The sequence below is a fragment of the Ovis canadensis genome, chromosome 8 (assembly GCF_042477335.2).
Source record: "Ovis canadensis isolate MfBH-ARS-UI-01 breed Bighorn chromosome 8, ARS-UI_OviCan_v2, whole genome shotgun sequence".
NCBI lineage: Eukaryota > Metazoa > Chordata > Mammalia > Artiodactyla > Bovidae > Ovis > Ovis canadensis.
In genome coordinates this window covers 58,352,390-58,365,685 of record NC_091252.1, presented here as the reverse complement: position 1 = coordinate 58,365,685, position 13,296 = coordinate 58,352,390, and the positions used below count along the sequence as shown (strand labels likewise).

General features: G+C 41.6%; 1 protein-coding gene across 2 annotated transcripts in view; it reads right to left on the bottom strand.

The window, feature by feature from the left end:
- The window catches only part of BACH2 (BTB domain and CNC homolog 2), a 385,266-nt gene that overhangs the window by 161,911 nt on the left and 210,059 nt on the right, over positions 1 to 13,296 (bottom strand). Inside the window, exon 3 of one of the 2 annotated variants that reach the window (XM_069598267.1) lies at positions 672 to 820. The exons of the other annotated variant lie outside the window; for it this stretch is intronic. The gene's annotated coding sequence lies outside the window, so the exon portion shown is untranslated. The remainder of the gene's footprint in view (positions 1 to 671; positions 821 to 13,296) is intronic. 2 annotated transcript variants of the gene reach the window in all.

Below are 13,296 nucleotides of genomic sequence, written 5' to 3'. Positions count from 1 at the left end.
CCAGGAGAAAAAAGATTTTCCCTTTGGAGTATGCCTCAAAGCATGATGAGGACACATGGGAAAAGATGGTAGCTGTCACTACAGCCTGTTAACAGCACTGTCAGTCACCCTTGTTGAAAGGCAAGGGCAGAGAGTGGCTGGTCCTTGTGCCCTGGAGTTGAGCTGGCACAGAATAATGGCATCTACTTGGATGGACTTTCAAAGGTGAGGGTGCTGAGAAGACCCTAAAAGTCTCTTTTCTGAGAGTTGAGTTCATGTATTAAGTACAGCATTAATATCTTCATTTTCGTTTCATACACGTTTCTACCTTTATCATTCCTCCATTCAGTCACACTTGAGTTAAAGCAGTGATTCTCAAAGTGAGGTCCCTGGACCAGCCTCATCAGCATCACCTGGAAATTTGTCAGTAAAGTAAATTCTCAGGGGCCCCTAGAGCTCCTGAACCCAGTAATCTGGGCATGAGCTTCAGCAAGCTGGACTTTCACAAGCCTTCCAGGCGATTCTGAAGCATGATAATGGGTAAGATCCACTGAGTTAGGGAACCACCTATAGGCAGAGTCTAACCCCTGTGCCCTTCCTCAATGATAATTCTCAAGACACTTTGTTATTATCATCTCAGAAAATTCTTAGCCTTGTTTGGTTGGAGGAAAGAAACCTTAGTCAAAACTTACATGTAATTTTTCCAGGTCCTGTGCTGGCTTCGAGTCTTAGGATGCAGGAAACTGGGCGAAGGGAGAGAAGAGAAGGCTACAGCAATCCATTCAGACATGGACCCCAAAACCTTGTGGGGCCACCTTGTGACAGGTCAGCGAGCATCCACCTGATTGGGGAGGAAGACTGTCCATTAGCACAGGAAACCTTTCATGTTAACGCTGCCCCCTCTCTCCTGCAATCCTGCTACACCCCATCCTCTGATTTCATGACCTCTAACATCCTGTGCCTCAGGACCAGTCCAGCTAAATAGAACAGGATAAAATAATCCAGGTATCAATGTCGGGGCTCACCAACAGGTGAAACACATCCCTCACTGGGTGCTCTTCTGAACTGGCTATATTAACAGGAAGATATGGAAAACAATGTAGAAGGAAATGGCAGGCCACTCCAGTATTCTTGCCTGGGAAATCCTGTGAACAGAGGAGCCTGGTGGGCTACAGTCCATGGGGTCACAAAGAGATGGACACGACTTAGCGACTAAACAACAACAAAAAGAGTTGCAATAAATTTGAAGCAAGTGATAAATTTGAGGATTCCAACTGAAATGAGATGATCCTCTGATACTTCAAATATGTTTTCTTAGAAAATAATAGTCTTTATTTTTTCCTGAGGATACATTAATACATGCTGATTATAGAACATCTGAAACACTTATGGAAAAGAATCAAGAAAAAATAAACATCAATTGCAACCTTGACACTGATAAATCATTCATGATATTTTGTTCTATAGGCTCATGACCCCTTAAATGAAACTCCTGGGCCAGATACACTTCAGAGTTCATAACTGCTTGCTGTTAAAGAGTATTATGATGCCCCAACAGAATCTGAAGCAGCACCCTGTAATCACACACATTAGATATCTCTGCAGCAAAGTAGATGCATATTCTTATTTGGTCAGATAAAATAGAGCTTCACATTAATTCAGGTCAGATTTTTCTTCCCAACAAGTCACCAAGAGACCTTTGTGATGTTTGAACCAAATGCATTCAGTGCTGGAGACAAGGGATTTGGACTGGTATTCTTTTCAGAGACACAAAAATAGAGCTTAGTTTCTCCTTAATTCAATATTATATGAATGTAAACATTTCCTCACGTTATTAAAAATTCTTCAGAAACATGCTTTTCGATGTCTGTGTAGCAAAGTGTTTTATTTCATTATTTCTCTCATTTGGGGAATGACACACTATTTTCTTTTCTTTTGTTATTGCAAATGACACTTTGACAGATGTGTCTGAATATCAAATCACCTGAATGTCTGTGTATTTTCCTAGGTAGATTCCTAGAAAAAGAATTGTGGGGTCAAGTAGAGTGAGCTTTGAGGGTCCTGGTGACTGTTCAGAAAAGCTGTACCAATTTACACTCTTGCCACAGCATGAGTTTTGGTTGATTTGTGTAGTTTGCCGACTAAGGTCCGTCTAGTCAAGGCTATGGTTTTTCCAGTGGTCATGTATGGATGTGAGAGTTGGACTGTGAAGAAGGCTTAGCGCCGAAGAATTGATGCTTTTGAACTGTGGTGTTGAAGAAGACTCTTGAGAGTCCCTTGGACTGCAAGGAGATCCAACCAGTCCATTCTGAAGGAGGTCAGCCCTGGGATTTCTTTGGAGGGAATGATGCTAAAGCTGAAACTCCAGTCCTTTGGCCACCTGATGTGAAGAGTTGACTCATTGGAAAAGACTCTGATGCTGGGAGGGATTGTGGATAGGAGGAGAAAGGGACGACAGAGGATGAGATGGCTGGATGGCATCACTGACTCGATGGATGTGAGTCTGAGTGAACTCCGGGAGTTGGTGATGGACAGGGAGGCCTGGTGTGCTGTGATTCATGGGGTCGCAAAGAGTCGGACATGACTAAGCAACTGAACTGAACTGAACTGAACCCACTTTGTTGAAGGCACAGGAGAAACGCACTTGCCGGTCACATACCTTAACAAAGTTCTAATCAGGGACAACCACATTTAGATTGTATATTTTTTCTTACACAGATGATAACGAGCAGCTCATTGTTTTTCACATAATAAAGAGGGAAATGGGAATAAGGTAAGCTTACTATCAGGTGGCCCTCATTAGATGGGACTGAGTTGGATCTGGACAAAGGAGGAATTGCCCCTCTTTCGTGAAGGGTGTATGGAAGTCACTGACATATCATTGTGAAAAAAAAAAACACAATCATTTTTCTTTGTGCACTGATTAATTCTGTTTCTGGAAGACCAGAGCCTTGCATTTCCCTTGCATTTGGTATTTTCCTATTTCTTGGACATTCAACTGCTCTTCAGAATGGCCATCAGGGAGCAGAAAGAGATGTGAAGACAAAATTAAATCAGACAAGCCAATAATCACGGCTAACCCTCCCAAGTGCCCACGATGTGTCAACCCTAGTGCCGAGTGCCTTACATGCTTTATCTCATGTAATGCTGAGTGCACTGGTACAGAAACTGGCGGTGGTGAAGTTCAAAAGCACGTGTTTGCTCATCAATCCCCCTTCTCCCCTAGTCAGTCTGGAGGAATTAAAGGTTTGCAGTTTCAAAGATCTCTGCAAGTCTAATGTCTTGAATGACTCCAAGATAATCCAAAGACTCAATGACTCCTAGTCAAGCCGTAAAACCAAATGTTACCCTTAGATGTTTTTCTGTCGGTATTGCCAGTACTATCTGTAGGAAGCAGTGAAAATAGTATAAAATCTAAGAAGAGTCCAAATAATTGTAAACATGTCGAAGGTCTTATATAGACAAGAGGGAGGCTGGATCTCAGTACAGTTGAAAGTTGAGAGTCTGTTCACACAGAGAAAAATGAAGACACACATATACTTTTAAAAAACCACCAAACCTACAAATACATTCTTCCCAAATGAGACTACAAGTTTAGTAATGCTAAATCAGGGTTCACAACCCCAAGTTCCTTTCCATTTACAGCCTTTTCTAATAAATTTTCTTTCTCTCTACCCTTTATGTATTTAACCTTGCGGGATAATTGATGTAGTGTGTGTGTGTGCTAGTTGCTCAGTCATGTCTGACTCTGCGACCCCAAGGACTAAAGTCTTCCAGGCTCCTCTGTCCATGGAATTTTCCAGACAAGAATATTGGAGTGAGTTGCCATTTACTACTACAATTGATGTAGAGAAGGACACAGTTTTCATACACTGATAAAAGAAAATGGAAGAGATTTTTTTGTTGTTATATGGAATGAAATAACCCCACTCTTGCCCTCATCTAGAAACTCAGTTTCTGCACAGTTTAGTATACACTGTATAATGGCTGTAGTTCATAGAAAAAGAGGGGGGTATAAATTTAATTTTATTTTAGGAGTGAGTTAAATTTATCTCCTCAACAATCTTCTCAAAAACTAAGGGGTGCTTCCATCAAATCTATCAAAAGACCCAAGATGTATCAAGAAGCGGACCATTTCCTCCACTGCAGCTTTTCTTTATACTTAAAATAGCATTCTTCTGATAATTAGGTGTCAAGTGGGTAAAAGGACTTCTAAGTGATTTTTCTTTGCCACAATAGGGTATATGATTAATTTTCTAAGTATACCAGGCTTATAGGATGAGAAAAATAGGTGATGATAAAAGATTGGAGGCAAGAGGAGAAGGGGATGACAGAAGATGAGATGGTTGGATGGCATTACCAACTCGATGGACATGAGTTTCAGCAAGCTCCAGGAGTTGGTGATGGACAGGGAAGCCTGGTGTGCTGCAGTCCATGGGGTCACAAAGAGTTGGACATGATTGAACTGAACTGAGAGGAGATGACCACTCACCCTCAAAGAACATACTTTGTTTTTTCCAAAGGGCCTAATTACTTGGGAGGAGGAGAGAATTTTAAAAAATTAGCCACCACTAGACATTGACATTGACAGTGAAGTCAATCAGTCGGGGTGTCCGACTCTTTGCGACCCCATGGACTGGAGCCTACCAGGCTCCTCCGTCCATGGAATTTTCCAGGCAAGAGTACTGGAGTGGGTTGCCATTCCCTTCTCTAGGAGATCTTCCCAACCCAAGGATCGAACCTGGGTCTCCTGCATTGTAGGCAGACGCTTTACCACCTGAGCCACAAGCTCTTTAGCTACTCAAACTGCACAACTGCATTTTTAAAGCTAATTACAAATTTGGATTATCTCATTTAGTGAATATACTTCGAAGCAACCCAGTTCTGTTTTAATGCTGAACCAAAGTCTGTTAAAAAAAACAAACAAAAAAACCCATTGCTTGAATACAATTACACTTTCAATGTCAGTGAATCTTGAATGGCAAAATACCACAAGCTTAAAACTAGTAATGCCATGTGGTTCTGTTATCTTACATTTATGAGAGAGTTTATAGTTTCCTAAGCCCTAAGAGACTTAGAGGGTTGCAACTCAGAGCAGCTTTGCTATCAAGGGCAGGTCATTCATCGCCTCTGAGCACAAGCCTTTCACAGGTTCCTGTGAAGATCGAATGAGATGTCAGACAACAGAGTTTTTGCAAACTCCTAACACATACATAAAATGTTGGGTATCACTGTTCTTTTTACAAACAACTTTGCAAGGCATAAAGATACTAATCCCCATTTCACAGTTAAGGAAATTGACAACAGCAAAAACAAAACAAATGAACAACAACAACAACAAAACCCCAAAACAAAACAAAACTGAGGAGAGTTTTATCTTTGAAATGGCTACAAATCCGCTGAGTAACTCTCTGGACGTGATTTCCTCAGCAAAATGAGGGAGCTGAATAAGATGCTTTTAAAACTCTTCTTGAGATTAATGGTTCTGTGATCAGGGACTTGGCCATTGTAGGGATGGGGCACTCTTAACAATGACTCTTAGGAAGCAGTCTCCCCTGGAGGTGAAGGTCAACAGGTAACAGTCTGCAGTACTGGGCTGAGGTGGTGAGCAGCCTCTCACCCCTGGGGATGGAACGGGCATTAATTCATTTTGCTGGATTAAGGGGAGGCTGAGGACATCCTAGGTGAACAGCCAGGGCCTCTGGGGCATAGGAAGGAGGTCCTGGAAGAGCTTAAAACAATAGCTCTTTAGTAACTGGTAAAATCTCTTCATGGGAAATAGATGGGGAAACAGTGGAAACAGTGTCAGACTTTATTTTGGGGGGCTCCAAAATCACTGCAGATGGTGACTGCAGCCATTAAATTAAAAGATGCTTACTCCTTGGAAGAAAAGTTATGAGCAACCTAGACAGCATATTCAAAAGCAGAGACATTACTTTGCCGACTAGTCCGTCTAGTCAAGGCTATGGTTTTTCCAGTAGTCATGTATGGATGTAAGAGTTGGACTGTGAAGAAGGCTGAGCGACAAAGAATTGATGCTTTGGCACTGTGGTGTTGGAGAAGACTCTTGAGAATCCCTTGGACTGCAAGGAGATCCAACCAGTCCATTCTGAAGGAGATCAGCCCTGGGATTTCTTTGGAAGGAATGATGCTAAAGCTGAAACTCCAGTCCTTTGGCCACCTCATGCGAAGAGTTGACTCATTGGAAAAGACTCTGCTGCTGGGAGGGATTGGGGGCAGAAGAAGGGGACGACAGAGGATGAGATGGCTGGATGGCATCACTGACTCGATGGACTCGAGTCTGAGTGAACTCCGGGAGCCGGTGATGGACAGGGAGGCCTGGCGTGCTGTGATTCATGGGGTCGCATAGAGTCGGACACGACTGAGCGACTGAACTGAACTGAACTGAACTGGTAAAATATTTCACTATTCTAACAACTAGTATAGCCAAATACGTGTAGACCCCTGGGAATGTCAGTCTGGTGACCAGCCCTACTGTTGCTGGACTATTAGTTTCAAAGAGATGGCACCTCTGCAGGCCACCACCTTTCCTGACCGAATTCCTACAGTACTGGAGGAGAGATCTAAAAGGGTTACTCTTTGTAGTGTGAGCGAACATCATGGTTACAAGGGAATCTCACTTCAGAAGGGCTGGGGCCACTAACTTTCGTTTCTACTACTGATACTCTACCAGGGCTATCTAACACAGCTTTCTGTGATGAGGAAAATATTCAGTATCTGCGGTGTCCAAAATGGTGGCCATCAGCCATATGGGAGCTTAAAAGTTCCTAGTGAGACAGAGGAACTGAATTTTAAATTGTAATCAATTCAAATTGATTTACATTTAAATAGGCATACCTGGTTAGTGGGTACTTTATTAAACGGTGCGGCTCTAGGCTGCCTCATGTACTAGCTTTCTAGGCAGTATTTTGGACCCCAGAAGCTCACAGGACAATCACAGGACAATCATCTCTTCAACAAGCATTTACTGACCTCCTCCTGGGTACCATTTAGGTGTCTCGAAACAATGGTGAATGAGATCACCACGGACACTTCCTGCTCTCGTGGTGTTTCTCAGCTAGATTGATGTCCAAAGACCTCACAAAATCTTGACGTGGTTCACCAGACTGCTCTTAGGAAAAGGTGGGTGAGGAGATATGGTAATGCTACACTAAGCATGAAAGCACTGCTTTTTCGTTTCTTCATATTTACTGTTAGAGAAGCTGGGGGAAAGTTTAAAAAAGGGATATCTAAATGGTTACTGTTCACTCACTTACAAATAAAGTCACATATCCCAGAGAAGGGAAATTATCTGTAAGAAATTCCCTCTTGCACAAACTTAAATTTACTTAGAAGAAAAAGTCAGTGGGACCTGCATTCTTCAGCTAAGAAAAAGTAAATGGTTATTTAATTACAGCAATAGTCATAAAAAAGTACAAGCAGGTCTCCAGCTGCAAGCAGTGGGCAAGGGAATGTTTATTCCAATTAGCTGTAAAATGATCAGGTTTTCTAGAAGGTACTTCTTGTATAAGTAAGGCTGATTGCATTCTTTTACACTACAACTCCACTCTTAGCTAAAATTTTCACAGTGGCTTGAATGAGATTTGATGAGCAAAGCTTTCTCTGCTTTCCCCAGGCAACTCCAGGTGGAAATATTTTTATCTACATCCCAAATCTAATACCAGCTACATTATTTCTCAGAAACATAAAAGTGGTTTGGTTTAATGATTTTCCAATTTCCAATATTGCTTCCTGTGTCCCGTGGTCAATTTTCTCCTATCCTGATCACCTCTTCCTACCTTACTGGGATTCAGATTGATAATAAGAAAACATGACAGAATATTCAAGAACTGTTTTCTGCTCTTATTTGAACCAGAATCCAGGTCTGCCAAAATTTAAGAGAACAGAGATATTACGCTCTGGGATACAGTGTTTTTAAGCTGATTATCTCCATCGTATTTATATTATTTCACTTGAGAAGAGTCACTAAGCTAAATAACCTGATTTTGCTCAGCATCACAATGGGATTGTACCTGGATGATACCACTGAGCCAATCTGACTTTCAGGAGCTTCAAAATGCCACTCTGGTCCTTCTGCGCAAAGTCGCAGTATTGGTTTTTAAGTTAATAAAAAATGTCCATCTATACAGACACACACACACTCTATCACTCTTTCCCTCTGAATTGAATAGAAAGAGAAATTACAGTGGTCAGAAAACAAGATGAGAGTTCAAAACTTAATTCTAAAATTACAAATTCCATTTTGAGACTACCATCTGCTGGAAAAGGTTAAATCTCAAATGTTCTGCTGGTCCCATGCTGTATAAAAATATTACCAGAAATTTGGTGACAGCTTTAGCAATAAACATGCCAACTTGTGAGTGGCCCTGGAGTCCTTATTCATATTCAGAAATACTAAAGAGAGTAGTCACATACTATTTTATGACCAGAAGGGCTTTGAAAAGAAAGGGGTCCATCGACGTTAATTTTTTAAGAAACTACAGAGATGAGTTTTTTTTTTTTGAATATACATTTCAAACAGAATTTCAACAGTCACTTGTATGAGGCAGAAGACCTTTGAATCATAGGTCTTGTGGCTTTTGTGTTTTGTTCTACTGGCATGGGAAGGTGATATGAGGAAATGTGCTTTTTTTTTTTTTCTGCAACAGAGAAAGAACTGGGGAGCAGCCACTTCAGACAGGATGGAGAAAATTAATTAAGATAAAACATTTCTGAAAGTTTCCACTTACACATTTCAGATGCCAAGTTACTCTAGTTGGAGAACCCCAGCTAGAAAATTCACTTCTTTGATACTCAAGGTTTTACCTTCCCAAAATATAGTGGAGAGCTTGTTCAGATTTGCACCCCTAAGAGGATAGTGCAGTCAGAACAAGTCGCCATTGACAATTCTGAAAAGCAGCAGCTAGAAAGAAACAAGTGTTGAAAACACACAATCTGATACACAAGGAGCTAAAAAGAAACAAGTGTTAAAAACATACAGTCTGATAACAAAGGGGAGGGGGCGAAGGGATAAATTAAGAGTCTTAACATGTACACACCACTGTATATAAAATAGATAACGAACAAGGATTTACTGTATAGCACAAGGAACTGTATTCAGTATCTTATAATAACCTATAAGAGAAAAGAATCTGAGAAGAATAGATCTGAATCACTTGCTTGTATACTTGAAAAAAAAAAACAACTCTACTTCAATATAAAAAAAAATACCCAATCCAAAATATACCGGGGGTTTCTGTAGCTTTGGAATATAAATATTGGCCTCTACTTATGCATAGTAATAATCATACTTTTTAATGACTCAAAACTTCCACATTCTAGGAACTGTGTTAGGAATATTATGAGTATGATTAGCCTACTGAGTGAATGAGAGAACCATGGCTCAGAGAGGCAACGTGCCTTGCGCAAGGTCACACTGGAGGAGATAAGAGGGGATCACATGTAATCTGTATCCATGCCAATTTGACTCCAAAGCTCACCCCTTTCCTCTGCAACAGTGCTATCCACTACACTCTGGGGAAACTATATTCCTCTCCACAAAACAAACAGGTCCACTTTTCCACATGCTACCAGTAAAGTGTCAAATTAAAGTGACAAAATTACAGGTCCTTCAGCCATATAGATATTTTTGCAAAAAGCCGATTAGCTTTTTAGCACTAAAATGGTTATATTTCATGAAGTATACTAGAATTAAAAATTCTTTTCATATTGCAGTTTCTTAAAATACTATCAGGCTTCTAAATGACCCAGATTATTCTCTCCAGGTGAATTTTTTAAAATTTAAATTTATTTTAATTGGAGGCTAATTACTTTACAATATTGTATTGGTTTTGCCATACATCAACATGACTCTGCCATGGGTGTACACATGTTCCCCATCCTGAAGCCCCCCTCCCACCTCCCTCCCTATACCATCCCTCTGGGTCATCCCAGTGCACCAGCCCCAAGCATCCTATATCCTGCATCGAACCTGGACTGGCGATTCGCTTCATATATGATATTATACATGTCTCAATGCCATTCTCCCAATTCATCCCACCCTCTCCCGCTACCACAGAGTCCAAAAGACTGTTCTATACATCTGTATCTCTTTTGCTGTCTTGCATACAGGGTTATCGTTACCATCTTTCTAAATGGACACCTATCCTCAATCGTGAAAGATGATGCTGTGAAAGTGCTGCACTCAATATGCTAGCACATTTGGAAAACTAGCAGTGGCCACAGGACTGCAAAAGGTTAGTTTTCATTCCAATCCCAAAGAAAGGCAATGCCAAAGAATGCTCAAACTACCACACAATTGCACTCATCTCACATGCTAGTCAAGTAATGCTCAAAATTCTCCAAGCCAGGCTTCAGCAATACGTGAACCGTGAACTTCCTGATGTTCAAGCTGGTTTTAGAAAAGGCAGAGGAACCAGAAATCAAATTGCCAACATCCGCTGGATCATGGAAAAAGCAAGAGAGTTTCAGAAAAACATCTATTACTGCGTCATTGACTATGCCAAAGCCTTTGACTGTGTGGATCACAATAAACTGTGGAAAATTCTTAAAGAGACGGGAATACCAGACCACCTGACCTGCCTCTTGAGAAATCTGTATGCAGGTCAGGAAGCAACAGTTAGAACTGGACATGGAACAACAGACTGGTTCTAAATAGGAAAAGGAGCATGTCAAGGGTGTATATTGTCACCCTGCTTATTTAACTTCTATGCAGAGTACATCATGAGAAATGCTGGGCTGGAAGAAGCACAAGCGGGAATCAAGATGGCCAGGAGAAATATCAATAACCTCAAATATGCAGATGACACCACCCTTATGGCAGAAAGTGAAGAGGAGCTAAAAAGCCTGTTGATGAAAGTGAAAGTGGAGAGTGAAAAAGTTGGCTTAAAGCTCGACATTCAGAAAACGAAGATCATGGCATCCGGTCCCATCACTTCATGGGAAATAGATGGGGAAACAGTGGAAACAGTGTCAGACTTTATTTTTTGGGGGGCTCCAAAATCACTGCAGATGGTGACTGCAGCCATGAAATTAAAAGACGCTTGCTCCTTGGAAGAAAAGTTATGACCAACCTAAATAGCATATTCAAAAGCAGAGACATCAAAGGAGAATTTTGAAGAAGGCTGAGCGCCGAAGAATTCATGCTTTTGAACTGTGGTGTTGGAGAAGACTCTTGAGAATCCCTTGGACTGCAAGGAGATCCAACCAGTCCATTCTGAAGGAGATCAGCCCTGGGATTTCTTTGGAAGGAATGATGCTAAAGCTGAAGCTCCAGTACTTTGGACACCTCATGCGAAGAGTTGACTCATTGGAAAAGACTCTGATGCTGGGAGGGATTGGGGGCAGGAGGAGAGGGGATGACAGAGGATGAGATGGCTGGATGGCATCACTGACTCGATGGACGTGAGTCTGAGTGAACTCCGGGAGTTGGTGATGGACAGGGAGGCCTGGCGTGCTGTGATTCATGGGGTCGCAAAGAGTCAGACACGACTGAGCGACTGAACTGAACTGAACTGATCCTCTATCATGAGACACAGCAGTGAAGATATGTACGTGCAGAATCTTCCTTTGGGTCCTGATCTTTGAAGAATATCACGACCTTGACAATGCCCACGTAGAAAAACACCCAAAGCAGAGAAGTGGCATTTAGGGCTCATGTACCATATTTTCCATCCTTAGGTCAAAGACATCCAGGAAATCAGACAGTCAGTGACTAAGCTCTCTGCAGGAGTAGAGATGGGCATGTGTGTTTACTGGGGTTGCCAGTCAACTTAGTAAAGGGCACACCAGAAAAAGGTTGAAGGAAAAGGCAGGTGGAAAATAACCTTTTGGGTAGCGAGGAGGGGAGGGCAGCACTTCATTCAACAAAACTTTTCATACATATGAGGTCTCCTGTAATATATTTTTCATTATTCTCCTAGTCTTGAAACCATAACTGTGAGAATGCTGGTTACCAGGTAAAAAGGCAACTTTTGTTGTTTTTCTCAGATCTACACTATTGCTGTTTAGTCACTAAGTCATGTCTAACTCTTTTGCGACCCCCAAGGACTATAGCCTGCCAGGCTTCTCTGTCCATGGAATTCTATTTCCTTCTCCAGGGTATCTTCCCAACCCAGGGATCTAGCTACTGTTTCCTTCTCAGCAGATAGATTCTTTAGGACTGAGCCACCTGGGAAACTCATACTAGTTGTATCCACTTACAAAAATGTTACACAACCTAGAGCACCACAGCCTTCCACACATCCTCTGTGAAAGGACAAGTAAAACAGTATTTCTTGGAAAGACAGGCATTAACTAATACACTGCATTTGTTAATGCAGTGGAGCTTTCTCCACCACCTCAGTCTACTCTTAAGGGTTCAAAAGTTTCGACACAAAGCACAAAGAACATCTCTTAGCTACTCAGCATTTAGTTCAACTCCACAATATACTTAGCAAGATTGCTTTTTTTCCCGCCTTCCTTGGTTTAATGACCTCAAATGTACCAACATCCTGTCTTACCTAATCCCCTAACAAGTTCTATCAAATGCCAGGACAGAATCAGACAGCACTGCAGGCAGTGAGATCATTTGCTAAGAATTCATTTTTATTCCAAAAATTAGGAGTGCCAGACCATTTCACACACTCTATCACACAGCCAGAAAATGAGCCTGGCACTTTAAGAGAAACACTTAAGCTGATTTTTTTAAAACCTTTCGTCCATCACTGGCCCTTTAAAAACCTAATAACTCTCTCCTCATAAAAAGATGCACAAATAAACGCAAAACCTTTCCATGTAACAGGAGGGGTTCAAGGGCCCTTGGAAGCCTAAGAATCCACAGACCTCAGGTTAAAAACCCCCGCTGTAAATGAGCTTCAACAACAGTTCCCTTTGTGCGTGGGTCTCTGTATTGGATCCTGGTGGCTGGAGCATCCCACCTGACATCCTCTGGTGTCACTCTAGTCTCCATGAAAAATGACCTTTCTTGTTTTGGCTTCAGGAACACCCCTACCAGGCTTCTGGTCAGTTACTGCAAACACAGCCGCGCCTCTCCCAAGCTGCTCTGGGAATACGCGACTTCTCCCCGTTTCTCCTGGACTTGCCTTCCCCTGGACGGTCCTGGGGTCTGCTCTTGGATTTGCTGTCATAGATGCTGCTCTCCCTTCTCCATCCTGTCTCTTTCCTTCTTGGTCTTTGTGAACTCTTATAATTAAAAAAAAAATTCATTTTCTTTCTTTACCATAAAAGTAACAATCTTGATTTTTGTATTTAACTTATTAGTTTTTCCTCTAAAAGCATCCTTCTCCCTTTTATCCC